At 38.2% G+C, this 15,282-nt stretch overlaps 1 long non-coding RNA gene across 5 annotated transcripts; it reads right to left on the bottom strand.

The window, feature by feature from the left end:
* Positions 1-303: 303 nt before the first annotated feature.
* On the bottom strand, positions 304-2,951 carry LOC113301948. Of its 5 annotated transcripts, none has more exons than XR_003336562.1 (5): positions 2,550-2,951; positions 1,755-2,395; positions 1,480-1,656; positions 822-981; positions 304-727 (listed from the first exon to the last, which is right to left on the bottom strand). It is a non-coding gene; the product is annotated as an uncharacterized LOC113301948 (long non-coding RNA). The 5 variants fall into 5 exon arrangements; XR_003336563.1 differs by having other exon boundaries at positions 1,755-2,381; XR_003336560.1 differs by having other exon boundaries at positions 1,755-1,813.
* Positions 2,952-15,282: the final 12,331 nt, after the last annotated feature.

Below are 15,282 nucleotides of genomic sequence, written 5' to 3'. Positions count from 1 at the left end.
ACATCCGGATGCAAGCTTATGATTTTCTATTTGGTGTCCCACTATTAGTTAATGACAATGATGATATGATATATAGACTTATCTAATAAGTCCATTAGTTAAAGGTTCTGTTTGAATTTGTATGAACTGGACAATCGTTGGAGTTGCCAAAGTCTCTTAATTTGGACGAATACAAATTGATGTCAATTGAAAGCTTTATGACCAAAGAAGCTTGTAATCTGGGGCCTTTAACTAATAAATTGGATTTAACATGATATATTTTCTTAGTGGATGCAAACATTGGATTTTAGGGACGCAGGTCGATTACGGATCTGTTTTACCTATTATAAAAATCAATCAAATCAACTTTGAGAACCTTTTTTCTTGTTATGATGTACTTCTGAGAGCATTCCAGGTTATTGATTTTACTGAGTTTTATTTTAACTTGGAAACTAATGGCAAAGCCATTACATAACGCACCAAAGGAAAACTAAACAAATAAAACCGGACTGAAAGCCTTGGTCTCTAATGAGTAATGATAACATACTTAACACGCTACAGTCCTTCCCCACATGAGCTGCAACCTTTACCATGATATAGTCAAGCAGCTGACCAATTGTCATCGATGCCTTCACCGTGGCATATCTTCATGCGTGCATGTCATGCCGACCATGCCTACTGCTAACTTGTCTCCAATCTGAGGTATGAGGTATCCGAACAAATTTTATCAGCATTAGTTGTCAACGACCTACAAATGGCATCCGTACATATGTTTATTTGAATGTGTATATAAATTAAACTCAATTTTCAACAGATGTATTACATGTGACACAATAACAAACCTGATCCACCATCCCACTTTCACTATGGCCTATGCTGGTACAGTGGCCTTCCAAAACTGACATCTTCACCTAAGGCCATTGTCCCTAAAATCAGAAAAGGAAACTTTTTCCAGCAAAACACTTTCGTAGTTTTGCAATGTTATCCTTGTTCTCCATGAAGCTGCTCATGAAAAAGAGTAATTAGAGGATCTTTGAACTGTCCCTTGATTGCACGAACCGCAAAGATAACAAAAACATATGACAAAATAGATAGCTTAGAGATGCCACTATTGATTCCAGTAAGCAGCAATTTGAAGAACTAATGCATGAGCCGAAAAATATTTAGATAAAAGATAGGAGGACACTTGACAGCCAAGGCTGCTCCATTAGTAAGTTTATAAAAAGCATTTGAACCTGTTTTAACTTTAATTATCGGATAATAAAAATCTGAGGTAGAGCTCCGTTCTCATTGTGTCTGAAAACCACTCTCGTCATTTTCTTTTCTTATGCTTCTTATATACTAATTCTCTCCATAATACTCACCTCTCGGAGTGTTATCCTACAGTCATTCATTGCATCCCATAGTACTCTACCTTACTTAATCTACCAAATTCAGATCTCTCTATTAATTATCCTTACTCCCAATTTATTTATTTCATTTAATATATAAATACATTACCTACATCAGAGTGCGGAGATATACCGTAGTTTAATATTCTACGGTCCAAAAAGTCGATGCATCCCAAAGATTGTCTTGAAGCTTCCAGCTCCGAGCTCATTGAACCCAACGTCTTTCGCTTTGAAGATTGTCTTGAAGCTTTGAAACCTCAGCTAACTTAACCTCCTCACTTGACACCTGGATTCCAAAATGATCATACACCTCTTGGATTTCAGTAATCTATTACTTATATGATCAAAACACACATTTTCTGTAAATAATTATTGCTTCCTTACCCAATCAAATAGAGGAAGCACCACTGGAATTTCCCAGCTCGCATCAATATATTGCACATCTGGTGGAAAAGAATAACCTTGTCACTTATATAAACATCAAAAGATGTATGAGAGTGTACGATTGCAAGCTGCTAATCATTGGTTAAAACACAATTGTCACAGTGTCGCATATTCTTATGCATGACTGCCCAAGTATAGTAATTACCAAAGATTTATATCTTCAAGAGGCAATGTTCAAAGAAAAGTTCCCCAAAACAGACCAAACTTCAGAAAAATCAATAAATATCACATCCTCAACCAACTACTTGATTCAATAAATCACACAAAACCATTACCAAGGTTAGGGTTTTAAATGTATTGTGCTTTATTTTTTTTAGGTTAGATTTATTTCAACCTAATTCCTGAAATCTAACTAAAGAGTTGTCAAATCAAGGGTCAAAGCTAATCTCATCAAAGGGCATCTACTAAAAATTGAAAATTATAGAAAAAACAAAAACTCCAACAATCCAACGAAAGCAAATCCATGAACCAAAAACAAAAAAAAACTCCAAGAATCCATAAAACAAAACCCTCTTTTCATCTCCTTCACAGTGATTTCCATTATAGAGCTTACAAATTTCTATCACCCTGCAAATGAAAAACTTCAGAAAAATAAAAGATAATCAACAAACCAAAAACCTAAAGATTTCCCTATTTTTCACTCAAACCCAAAAAATAATTCATAATTTTTGAATGAACAATAAAAAAAAGGAAGATCAATAAACAGCTAAATAAGTAAAGACTTGATTTTTATACCTTAAATTTTCAGGAAATCAGAAAATCTCAGAAGGATGATGCTCTTGCACATCTTGATTTGTTGTCGTTGTTTCAGCTGCTCTTCCCAAAACCAAACCCTAGTTTCTGAAATTCTTCAATTCTCTTAACTTAATCATCAATCTCAGTTCTCAGTAACCCTTATCTCGACAAACCCACATCAATTTCAGCTCTGATTCCCTCTTCAGTTTCATCTGAAGTTCTTCTTAAACCCTAAATCACCAAACACTGATTGAAACATCATCCATAAAATCGAACACCATCGAGATCATCAGAATTTCTGATTCACTCTTAATCTCTCCCTCTCATCTCTCAATCTCTTCCTGTTTCTCGATCTGAATCAGCAGCCGCTGCTTTTATTGTTTTCTTCTCGTTGCAGGTGAATGAGAGAATGAGAGGAAATCTCATCGAGTTTTAACGGAAAAACAAAACAAATCATCGAGTTTACGGTTGGGTTAGTATTACACGGGAGTATTGTCCACCTTGATGGTGTTACTTAACGTCCAGTTAATTATTTGATGTAAACAGAGTGTAACAAATTAATTAGGTGCAAATTCTCATAAAAGTATTGTCTACCCACCTTTTCACAAACGGTGTTACTAACGGCCAGTTAAATATGGAGTGTAAACGGAGTGTAATTCATGTCTTAATGTCTCGACCAATAGAATCCTGCCACTTGTCGTCACCAGGATTGTTTTTCTTTAAAGCTTTTATCTAATTTAATTTGAGGGAGTGTCACACTCACCGTTCGACATGGGAGCTTATATGACTTAGCATTTTAAAGGAGGGGAGATGAATGGGTGGATTCGGGCTACAACGTACACCAACTCCCACAGAGTATTATTCATCTTATTATTATAATAATAAGATTAATACACGTTGGTAGAAGGTAGCCGAGCAACAAGCTGAGATCAAATCAAACTCACACAGAATTGACAAATATTTAGATTCACGCTCATTTGGGATCAAATCCATATAAGATGTCCCAAAGATCACTTGGATTAGTTTCCACTAATCTTGTTACAACAAAGTTATTTAAAGCAAAAACATTAAAAGCTTGGACATTGTCAAAAGTTAAAGTAGGAATTAGAAAAACTGGTGTTGAATATTCATAAGAAACTGTGGGAGTATATGTTCTTCCTTTCCTTGCTAGTATATCCGCTACCCTGTTTTCCTTTCTGACAGCAAACTGAAAACTCAAGAAAGAGATCAAGTTGTCTGCCAGACTTCTAGCTTCATCTAAAATTTCCTTGCTTTGTCATTGGACTAAGTTTTTTTTCTTATAGATATAAAATCGTAGATAAATTATCCCCCTCAATGACCGGATTTTGAATATTTGTTATGTTGGCCCATTCAACTGCCTGTAGCAGAGTTACTGCTTCTGCTTCTTATGTTGATGCGCATCTGAAGCTTCCCTTTTCAGCTCCTCCAAATGTTCCTGTCCAATTGCGCAAAATAATTCTAAAACCTGTATTGGTAATTGTAGATATCCATGAAACAGCATAGTTCATTTTGAAAGTATGCACCCTAGGAAGTTTCCAGGATTTATCTTTGTTTGATGATGTAGCTACTATTTGGTATGTTTGGAGGTTTAAGTTTGGATGCCAGTATTCGAAATGATTTGAAATGGTCATTGCTAATTTAGAAAGAGATCTGGTTTTTTCCTCAAAAAATCGGACGCATCTCTCCTTCTATATGCACCAGCCTTGGTAGAGGCCAAGGGCATTGATTTTCAGTTCTCATTACGATTCCTCCATTCATTGTAATGTGCTAAAAAAGGATTTATCATTTACTGTGTTTGAGGTTAGAGATACTCAATGTATAGAAATTAGTGGCAGATTCCACACTTCCTCCGCATATGCACAATAATGTTGGATTGATTCAATATGTGTCTGACAAAAGACACATTTGGTATCCACATCTAAAATAGATCCCAGTTTCTCCCTAGTAGATAAAACATCTTATAAGCATTTCCAGACAAAAGGTTTAATTCTTTGGGAGGTGTCCATGCTCCATAATGTTTTCCAGAATTTCTTTGAAGAATTAGAAACTTTGGAAGAAGGATTTAGAAGATTTGCATAGAGAGACTTCACAGAGAAATCTTCGTTTTTGGTTAAAGACCATTTAAGTTTATCTTATTTTAGAACCCTTCTTTAGTTGTATATAACCTTATGTTAATGATTTCAGGGACAAGAGAATTGTTAAATAAAGCATTTAGGGTAACCTGATTCCACTTATTGATGTTAGATTCAATCAACTCCGACACAAGTGTTATGTGAATGTTTGAACCAAGATTAGTTTGGGTTATAGGCATATCCCTTCCTAGTATCTGTCTATCATTACAGATGTTTATTGATTTCCCATCTCCTACTTCCCAAATAATATATTTCTTGATTTCTTCAATTCCTTGAAGAATGCAATTCCAAATCCATGAGGATTTTTCTTGGATTCCAGAGCTCTTGATTTTTTAAAGCAAGTGGTTATTTGGGTGAGAACGATATACATTTTAGATAAACCGATCTCTAAGGATGGTTCTTACGCAAGTTGCAAAAAAAAAAACTCTATTTGCCATACTATATGGCCTGGAAAATCAGTAGTGGTGCTATGTGAAAAGTATATTATGACGGAAATTTTATCAAGTGATAGATGTCTAAAACACCTTAATATTTATCTATTGTTTATGCTTTCTTTGCTTAGTTCTCTTGTAAATTATGTATCTTATGTTTGCTTTTGGGTTTTAGGTACTTTGGAGTCGTTTGGAACAAAAGAAGAAGAAATATCGCTTAAAAGGAAAAATGGTGCAACTGTTGTTGGAGGCGGAACTATTTCTCATTATTTGCTTTTATTTCTTCATATCTGGCTGAAAAGCATGTCGGCTTTAGTGATGCAAATTCATATGTCTGAAAAGCATGACATCTTTAGTGATGTTTAAAACTTGAAGAGTAAAAATGGATATGAGAAGTAAGAGCCGGTTGTTGTTGGTGGAAGAATTCAAAGAAGAGCAAAAGCGTCATTTCATTGCGAGCAAGTGTTATCGGGAGCACAATGGAGGATACAAGACAGTCGACATCACCAATACAAGTCAACACAAGGGCTGCCATTTGGTTGGTCCTTATCCTATTCACGGGTTCCTAGAGTCATTCTGGGTATCCCCTATATACTTCACTTGAGTGGATATAGTCACTCCCATTCCAACACAAAACCTAAAAATCAGTATTCCTTTTCTCGTTTACATCTCTGTCTGAAATTGAGAAAAGAGAGGAACCAGTAAGGAGGATGGCAGAGAGGAGAAGAGATGGATCTGTTCGTGATGAAATCAACGGAGTTCAGAAATGATCTGGGAGGAATTAGCTAGTGGGTGCTGTCGATCTAGAAGAAATGGTGGAGAAATTAGGGTAAGATGATGTTGTTTCTGTTAATTGAATATGAGAAGGATGTTAGGGTTTGTAGGATGATGTTTCTGTGAGTTCAAGAGATGGGTTACAGTTTACTTCAATCTTAGACATCCTTGATGAGAAATTGAGAAGGAATATAAGATGGGTCTGAGACGAATTGGGGTTTCTGTTTGTAAACTGCTGATATAATTGAAGAGATTCTGATGATTTTGATGTTGAAGCTCATAGAAGAAATGGGTTTCTACAGGGTTCCGTTGTGTTGAAACTCATGGGAGATTAAAGTGGTTACTGCCACTGGTTTATGGGAGATGAATTGAGCACAAGAGACAGCTGAAGTATGAACTTGAAGCAGAAAGGACACAAGAATTGAAGACATGGTACTAGAAGGCAGAGCTGGTGATGAACAAGATAGGAGCTCATTCTTGAGCTGAACAGGTGTGGTAGGCGATTTTGTTGTGTACTGTGCAGATGAGAAGAATGGATATGGATGAGATTTTGGTTCTCTGTGACTGATATGAAGAATGGAAGTGGTACTGGAAATCATGGAATTGACATTGTTGTTCGTGTTGTGTGGTGGTGGTAGAATGAGGTTGAGTTTGAATTGCAATTGCAGAAGATGGCGCTGGGATTAGATGCATGTTAGGGAAGGAGATTGCAGGTGCAGTTCGATGCAATGAATGAGAAGTTGTGTATGTTCATGCTGGGGAAGCTACAGATTTGCAGTTGTTGCAGAAGCTATAAAAAGAATGGGATTATAAGATGAAGTTGCAGTTAGGTCTGTGTTGTTGGTGTTTTCTACAAGGGTGCAGTTGCAGTTCGTGATGGAGAAATGGAAATGGCAGTCTATGTTTATGGCATTGTAGGTGAATGAGCAATGCAGGTCTGAGCAGTTTGGTTGCGGCTTAACTGATATGGCAGGTGGATTGTGAAAAGGGTGATTGGGTTGTTGCAGTTGTGGTTACGTTGCATAATGTGCCGAGACTGGTGTTGTGGAACTCATGGAGATGCTGAGATGATTTTGCAGTTGTAGTGGCAATGGAGCAGTGCCTAAGAAGAAGTTAGAAGAGGTGGTTGTGCTTATGTTGCTGTGATTAAAGCTAAAGCAGTGATACGGAGAGTGGAAGAGTAGCTGTTGCTATACATCTGAGTTACAGTATCTGGTGCTGCTCAGATGGCAAGTAGACAAGGGGGTAGTGCAGCTTGTGCTCTGGACTGATGGAACGAAGTATGAGAGTTTGAGTTGAATGGTGCAGAACGAAGTGCGGCTGAGAATTACAAGGAAATTACAGTGGTGTTTGGTGGCTTGTGTTGCAGGGATAGTTGTTGTACTGTTGCAATGGCTGTGACAGAACTGAGGTGCCAATGTGGTTAATGGAGTTGGTGCTGGTTCCAAAGCAGGGATTGAGACATGAGTGAATTAGAGTTGCAGAATGACAAGACTAGAAAGAACACAAGCTGCAGAGAAGGTGTAGACCATCATGGAGCAACATTAGGTGCAGGCCAGTGCAAATGGCTTATGCCATGGAAACTCAGTCAAGTCAGCCCACCTGAATGGCTGACTCGGTCCTGGCTATCTGACTCATTACCCTGGGTCGGTTTGACCGAGTTGACCCGACCGATTGACTCGTTCGACCGGTGACCGGATGGACTATGCCGGTCACCTGAACTACTTTCCGGTAATCTTCCGACCAACTTCAGGCTTCCTTATGGGACCTCCGGTGACAACTTTTGGGTACAATTTCTACATGGGTTCTTCCCACACATGGGATTGGAGGACTTCTATCTAATGGACTTTTGAGAATATGACCTAGTTTTGGACACAAAAAAGCTACAAAAGGAGAGAGAAACTTCTACAACTTGGGGGATCACGTATTATTTTCTACTTGGAGCTTTGGAGAGAACTTCTTCTAGGGTTTGCTTTCGTTTGTTTTCATCTTCTTTAATTTATTGATTATGATTATGAAGAACTCCATTATTATGAGTAACTAAATACAATTATTGGTTATGGGATAAAAGTTGATTTCTCAAGAATGCTATTTGATTCTATGAATTAGTTTTGTCTCAACTTTATTGTTTATGATTCATGGTTTATTTTATCATATGATTTGATTGGTTGATTGATTGATTCCGGAATCAATCCGTTTGCATTCATCTCTAAAGCTATATTAGGGTTTTTAATATGAAAAAGTTGTTTGTCCCTGATTTTAAGTATCAGTTGTGGGTAGTGCTTGTAACTATATATCCTACTAGTCACATATGAATCATAACCTTGGTTAAATCGAATTAGTGCTTTTACACGTTTGATTGCTTTGATTAGTCTTATTCCATAAATCTTAAAGATTTTAGGGAGTTAAACTTAATTGTGCTTTTACACTTTGGGTTACTTTCTAGGAAGAATTCACATATGCATCTTTTAATGTGGTTGTGATGAAATTAGGGAATTAGCGGGATATTCTTGCGATCAAGGTATCCTAGGGCTTTTAATAGATGAGAGATTAAAATATCAATTCTAGTCATTGATGAAAATACATGTTTGTGAATGATACTATCCCATGACCAATATCTTCTCCTTATTGATTATTCCAACTATTTGCTTTGCTTTACTTTATTTTATTATATTTGCTAAAACAAAAATCCCCCTTGGTTATCTTAGAAACTGAAAATTACATAACAACAAAAGCCTCTCTGTGGATACGAACTCTTTCCTACCACTTACTATATTATTGTAGTTAAGTAAGAAAGTGAAATTATATTTGACGGTTGACAACCGATCAAATTTTGGCGCCGTTGCCGGGGAGGCATACGGCTTGTTATTAAGTTTTTAGTTTCTTATCATTACTTCCGCTTCCATATTTTTTTTGTTTCTTGTCTTGTTTCTCACTTGTTTGCGAGAATTGTTTTCAGGTACCTAATCCCTGGCTTCTAAAGATTGGAACTATCCAAGGTGCGGAATAGCCACTCGAAGAGGCACAATACTCCAACCAAGTCAAGGTACACGGAAGAACAACAGTTAGAAGTGGAAGAAGAGTTACAACAAGAAGTTCTAGAACAAGAGGAACCGGTTGAACAAGAACCACCTTTTGAAGAAGAAGAAGAAGCAATGGGTGATGCAAATCGTACACTCAAGGACTTGGCATCTCACAAGTTGGATACACAACAAGGGTGTATTCAAACAAACTCTACTTTGAGATCAAGCCGGGGTTGCTTAGAGAATTACCAAAGTTCCATGGCATGGTGAATGAAGACCCAAACAAGCATCTTATGGACTTCCACACCATTGTCACGGCCATGCTTCCAGCGGATATTGAAGCGGATGGTGCAATGTTGAAAGTTTTTCGATTCTCGTTGATGGATAGTGCTAAGGATTGGTTGTGTTATTTACCTCCCGGAAGTATCACAACATGGAATGGGTTGAAGAAACTCTTTTTAGAGAGGTATTTTCCTGCATCAAAGGCTACTCAAATTCGCAAGGAGATTTGGGGATGAAGCAAAATGTGGGAGAATCTTTATATGGTTGGGAACGATACAAGATTGGTGGCAAGCTGCCCTCACCATCAATTCAGCGACGCGATGATTATCCAATACTTCTATGAAGGACTCCAATCAAGCGATAGGAATCTTCTTGACGCTCGGGTGGTGGTGCACTAGTGAGAAAAACGGTGGCACAAGCTAGAGAATTGATTGAAAACATGGCAGCAAACTCCCAACAATTCTTGAGTCGTGGTTCGGATGTGCTTCTTAGGAGAGTAAATGAAGTGAGCGAGGTGGAGGAACTTCGTCAACAAATGGGTAACATGACACAGCTATGATGCAACAAGTTGCAGCCGCGGTGATACCAAGTTTTCTCAAGGGTATGAAGACTCCAATGAACAAGCTAATGTGATCTTCCCAAATCAGCAAAGACGGTATGATCCCTACTCCAACACTTACAATCCGGGATGGAGAGATCACCCCAATTTTAGCTATGCGAACAAGCAAGGAGCGGTTCAACAACCTAATTTCAACCATCCGAGTGGATTTCAACCTCAACAACAACAATTCCAGCCGCGTCAACAATTTCACCACCACAAAACAACAACAACCTCAAAATCAGGGGTCAAGTATGGAAGAGTTGCTGAAATCTTTTATGCAAAGGACGGAGAGCACGGTTAAGGAGTTGCAAACTCAAGTTGGTTCTATGGCTATTGAGTTGAATCAATTAAAGGCACAAAATAGTGGGAAACCCTTCTCAACCTATTAACCCAAAAGGGGATGTGAATGCTATTACGTTGAGAAGTGGTACACAACTTGTGCAACCCGAAGTTACTGATTCGGGCAAGGTGGAAACACCAAAGGAACCTATTTTGGAGGAGAAGAATGAGGATTCTCCCCAAACTTCTGAGGTACCTATTCCTAACTCTAAAACTCCGGTTTCTACTTATGTTCCTCCTTTACCTTTCCCTCGCAGATTCGCAAAGTCCAAGATGGAGGAACTAGAAAAGGAGATTTTAGACGTTCTAAGAAAGATTCATGTGAACATACCGCTCGTAGATGCTATAAAGCAAATGCCAAAGTATGCAAAGGTGTTGAAGGACTTGTGTACCAACAAGAAAAGGCTCAAAGACAATGAAGTGCTAAGTGTGGGGGAGAATGCTTCGGCAATCTTACAACACAAACTCCCACTGAAATGCAAGGATCCGGGTAGCTTTGACATTCCCGTCACAATTGGTAACACTACATTTAACAAAGCTATGTTGGATTTAGGTGCATCCGTTAATGTTATGCCTGCGTCCATGTATAATTCACTTGAGTTAGGTCCTCTTAAAAAGTCTGGAATTGTGTTGCAATTAGCCGATCGCTCTAATGTTTACCCAATGGGTATTGTTGAGGATGTTCTTGTGCAGGTTAATCAACTTGTATTTCCAGCTGACTTTTGCGTGTTAGAGATGAATGAAGGTTCACCGGACTCGTCTCTTCCATTGCTACTTGGGCGTCCCTTCATGAAAACGCGAAAACCATTATTGATGTGGATAAGGGAACGTTGACTATGGAGTTTGATGGAGAAATAATACGTTTCAATATTTTCGAGACGATGAGATATCCTAGTGATGTCCACTCTTGTTTCTCCATTGATGTTATGGATACATTGGCACAACAAGTGTTCGAATTGAATGGTGATGATGCCTTGGAAACCGTTTTAACTACATCCATGGATAATGGTGTAGAGTGTGGTAATGAAGTCAAGGAAGCCCTTGGTGATCTTAATTCACAAGGATGCCCGGAAACTCATAATATCTCTTTTATTTCTTTACCATGCAGCGATGAAAAACTTTTACCATCTATTGTTAAATCTCCAAAATTAGAATTGAAACCTCTCCCAAGTCACTTAAAGTACTTGTACTTGGGTGACAAGGAAGAGTTACCTGTGATTGTTTCTAACGAGCTTAGTGAATTACAGGAGCAAAAACTTCTAAGGGTGCTAAGGAAGTACAAGACGGCCATTGGATGGACAATCGCTGATATCAAGGGTATAAGCCTGCCGTTTGTATGCATAAGATTCGTTTGGAGGACGATGCAAAGCCTACAAGGGAAGCGCAACGTCGTTTGAATCCTCCCATGATGGAAGTTGTGAAAAAGGAGATACTCAAGCTTTTGGAAGTGGGTGTTATATACCCCATATCCGATAGCAAGTGGGTAAGCCCGGTGCAAGTGGTACCAAAGAAATCAGGTGTGACGGTGGTGGAGAATGATAAGAATGAACTTGTCCCAACTCGTGTGCAAACCGGTTGGAGGGTTTGTATTGATTATAGAAAATTGAATGCCACCACTAGGAAAGATCATTTTCCATTACCTTTTATTGATCAAATGCTTGAACGTTTAGCTGGACACTCTTACTATTGCTTCCTTGATGGCTATTCAGGTTATAATCAGATTGTGATAGCACCGGAGGATCAAAGAAAACTACTTTCACTTGTCCGTTCGGTACTTTTGCTTATAGAAGGATGCCTTTTGGCTTGTGCAATGCTCCAGCTACCTTTCAAAGGTGTATGATAAGTATCTTTTCAGAATATGTTGAAAACATAATCGAAGTGTTCATGGACGACTTTAGTGTCTTTGGTGATTCATTTGACCTTTGCTTGAACAATTTGTCACTAATCCTTGAACGATGTGTTGAAACAAATCTTGTGCTGAATTGGGAGAAGTGCCATTTTATGGTAACTCATGGCATAGTTTTAGGCCATATAATATCTTCTAAAGGCTTGGAAGTTGATAAATCTAAGATTGACCTTATTCGTGCTCTAACCCCCCCACTACGGTGAGGGAGATACTCTTTTCTTGGACATGCAGGTTTTTATCGTAGGTTTATCAAGGACTTTTCCAAGATAGCGTCACCACTTTGTAATTTATTGCAAAAAGATGTGGTTTTTAACTTTGATGAAAAGTGTGGAGGCATTCAATCGCTTGAAAGAGCTTTTGATTTCAGCCCCTATCATTAAACCACCGGATTGGAGCAAGCCTTTTGAGCTCATGTGTGATGCAAGTGACTATGCGGTTGGTGCAGTGCTTGGGCAGCGTGTGGGAAGATACCTCATGCTATTTATTATGCTTCTAGAACGTTAAATGAGGCCCAAAAACTACACAACCACTGAAAAAGAGTTGTTAGCCATTGTTTTTGCTTTGGAAAAGTTTCGCTCTTATCTAATTGGTACAAAAGTTGTTGTCTTTTCTGATCATGCAGCACTTAGGTACTTGCTAATGAAGAAAGAAGCGAAACCGAGGCTCATACGATGGATTTTACTCTTGCAAGAGTTTGATCTTGAAATCCAAAGAAAGAAAGGAATTGAGAACACCGTTGGATCACTTGAGCCGTCTTGCTGTGGACAAGGAAGTTATCCCATTGCGTGAAAGCTTCCCGGATGAGCAACTATTCCAATTGCCTTTGGAGAACCATGGTATGCTGATATTGTCAATTACTTGGTGTCTAAACAAATTCCAAAAACTTGTCTCGTGCTGAGAGGGAAAACTTAAGAAGTTGGGAAACCAATACATATGGGATGATCCATACTTGTGGAAACATTGCAGCGACCAAGTAATAAGAAGGTGCGTTCCCGAATGTGAATTTAATTCTATATTGTCTTTTTGTCACTCTTATGCTTGCGGAGGACATTTTGGGAGTAAGAGAACCGCTCACAAGGTGCTTGAAAGCGGTTTCTATTGGCCAACCTTGTTTAAGGATGCATATATATTTTGTACAACTTGTGATAGGTGCCAAAGAACAGGCAATCTAGGTGCTCGAAATCAAATGCCACAAACTTTTATTCAATTTATTGAAGTTTTCGATGTATGGGGTATTGATTTTATGGGTCCTTTTGTCAACTCCCATGGGAATTTTTATATCTTACTTGTTGTTGATTATGTCTCTAAATGGGTGGAAGCTAAGGCCACCCCAACTAATGATTCTAAAGTGGTTTCAGATTTTGTGCAAGCTAATATTTTTGCAAGGTTTGGAATTCCAAGAGCCATAATTAGCGATGGGGGTTCTCACTTCAAAAACAGGTTCTTAAAACTTGTTGAAGAAGTACAATGTGTCGCACAAGATTGCAACACCTTATCATCCCCAAACAAATGGACAAGCCGAGGTTTCCAACCGAGAGGTGAAATCCATACTTGAGAAGACGGTGAATCCAACAAGGAAGGATTGGAGCATGCGACTTATGATGCTTTGTGGTCTTATAGAACCGCATACAAGACACCTATTGGGATGTCTCCCTTTAGGCTTGTGTATGGTAAAACTTGTCATTTACCCGTTGAAATTGAGCATAAGGCATTTTGGGCTATTAAGCAATGCAATATGGAGTTGGATGGTGTAGGAAAACAAAGAAAGTTGCAACTCCAAGAGATAGAGGAGCTTCGCAATGATGCATTTGAAAGCTCACGCATTTACAAGGAGAAAACGAAGGAATTTCATGATACTATGATTTCTAGAAAACAATTTTGTGTTGGGCAGAAAGTGCTTTTGTTTAATTATCGCTTGCAATTATTTCCGGGTAAATTAAGGTCACGTTGGATTGGACCTTTCATTGTTACTAATGTGTTTTCTCATGGTGCAGTCGAAATTCGTAGCATAGCTACAGGCAAGGAATTTAAAGTTAATGGGAACCGGTTGACACCATACTATGAGAACTTCTCTTCCGAAGTGGTGGAAGGAGTTAATTTTGTGGATGCAATCCCTCTGGAGGAGTCATAGAAAGCAAGGAGATAGTCGAGCTGACGACTTTAAACCAAGCGCTAAGTGGGAGGTAACCCACCGGTTTGTATTTTTACCTTTATCTTTTTATTTTTTTTAAGTATTTTTATCTTTGTTTTTGCATATTATTTGCGTAATTTCCCACCTTAAACTTCACTTTGGATGAGTTAATTTACATTGAGGATAATGTAAAGTTTAAGTGTGGGGGAGCATTTATATGTTTTTAGAGTTTGATGCTTTTTAGTAAAAAAAATAATAAAAAAAATAGAAAACTGAAAAATAAATAAAAATAATATACTCCAAAACATAGAAATATGTGCTTTTAGGATGACACTACCAATCTATGTGGATGAAACCGTTTTGGTTGCGGGAGTTGAGGAACCCATTAACTAAAAGGGAAAAAATTATTCAAGTGTTAGAAATAATATGAAAGTTGTTACCACATCTCGGAATATCACCATATCACTTTCTGTTTTTACTTTTACAACCTTTATGTTATATCTATGTGATTTGGTGGGTCACTAACATCGACTTGTTATTGCTGCTAGGATGAAATAGTGTGATTGAGTTACTATATAAAGAGAACAAAAAAAAAAAAAAAAGACCGACCAATTGACCAAACGGAATAAATTTGACACTTGGATAAAGCAATATGTGCGTGTTCTCCCCGTCTCCGTCGCCTAAGCAAGCGTGGAGTGCAGGATCCAAGGGAACTATCATGTACTCTGCTGACAAAAAACATGCGCTTGGATCCAAAAGATCCAATCATGACGTCAAAAAAAAAAAGTTGTTATGGTGCAATAAAATCGACTCCTGGCTCCCTTGTATATGCCAGTGAGTCGATCTAGATTTAAGTTTATTGACTGCTGCTTCCCTTGTATATGCCAGTGTGTTGATATTAGAATTCAGACCAGTAGCTCAATCCAATAGGATTCATAGGTTCATAATTGGCAGCGACCTTCAGACAGATATGGGAAACATCGATCACTTTAGTAAACATCGCAACCATTTATATCTATTTCCATCTTCTTTATCTATTCGTTTGTGATTGTGGTTTGTTAGTTTCTGAGATTGTGGCTTGATTGACTTTCTT

This window comes from Papaver somniferum, chromosome 8, assembly GCF_003573695.1.
Source record: "Papaver somniferum cultivar HN1 chromosome 8, ASM357369v1, whole genome shotgun sequence".
NCBI lineage: Eukaryota > Viridiplantae > Streptophyta > Magnoliopsida > Ranunculales > Papaveraceae > Papaver > Papaver somniferum.
This window is presented reverse-complemented; position numbering and strand designations above follow the sequence as displayed.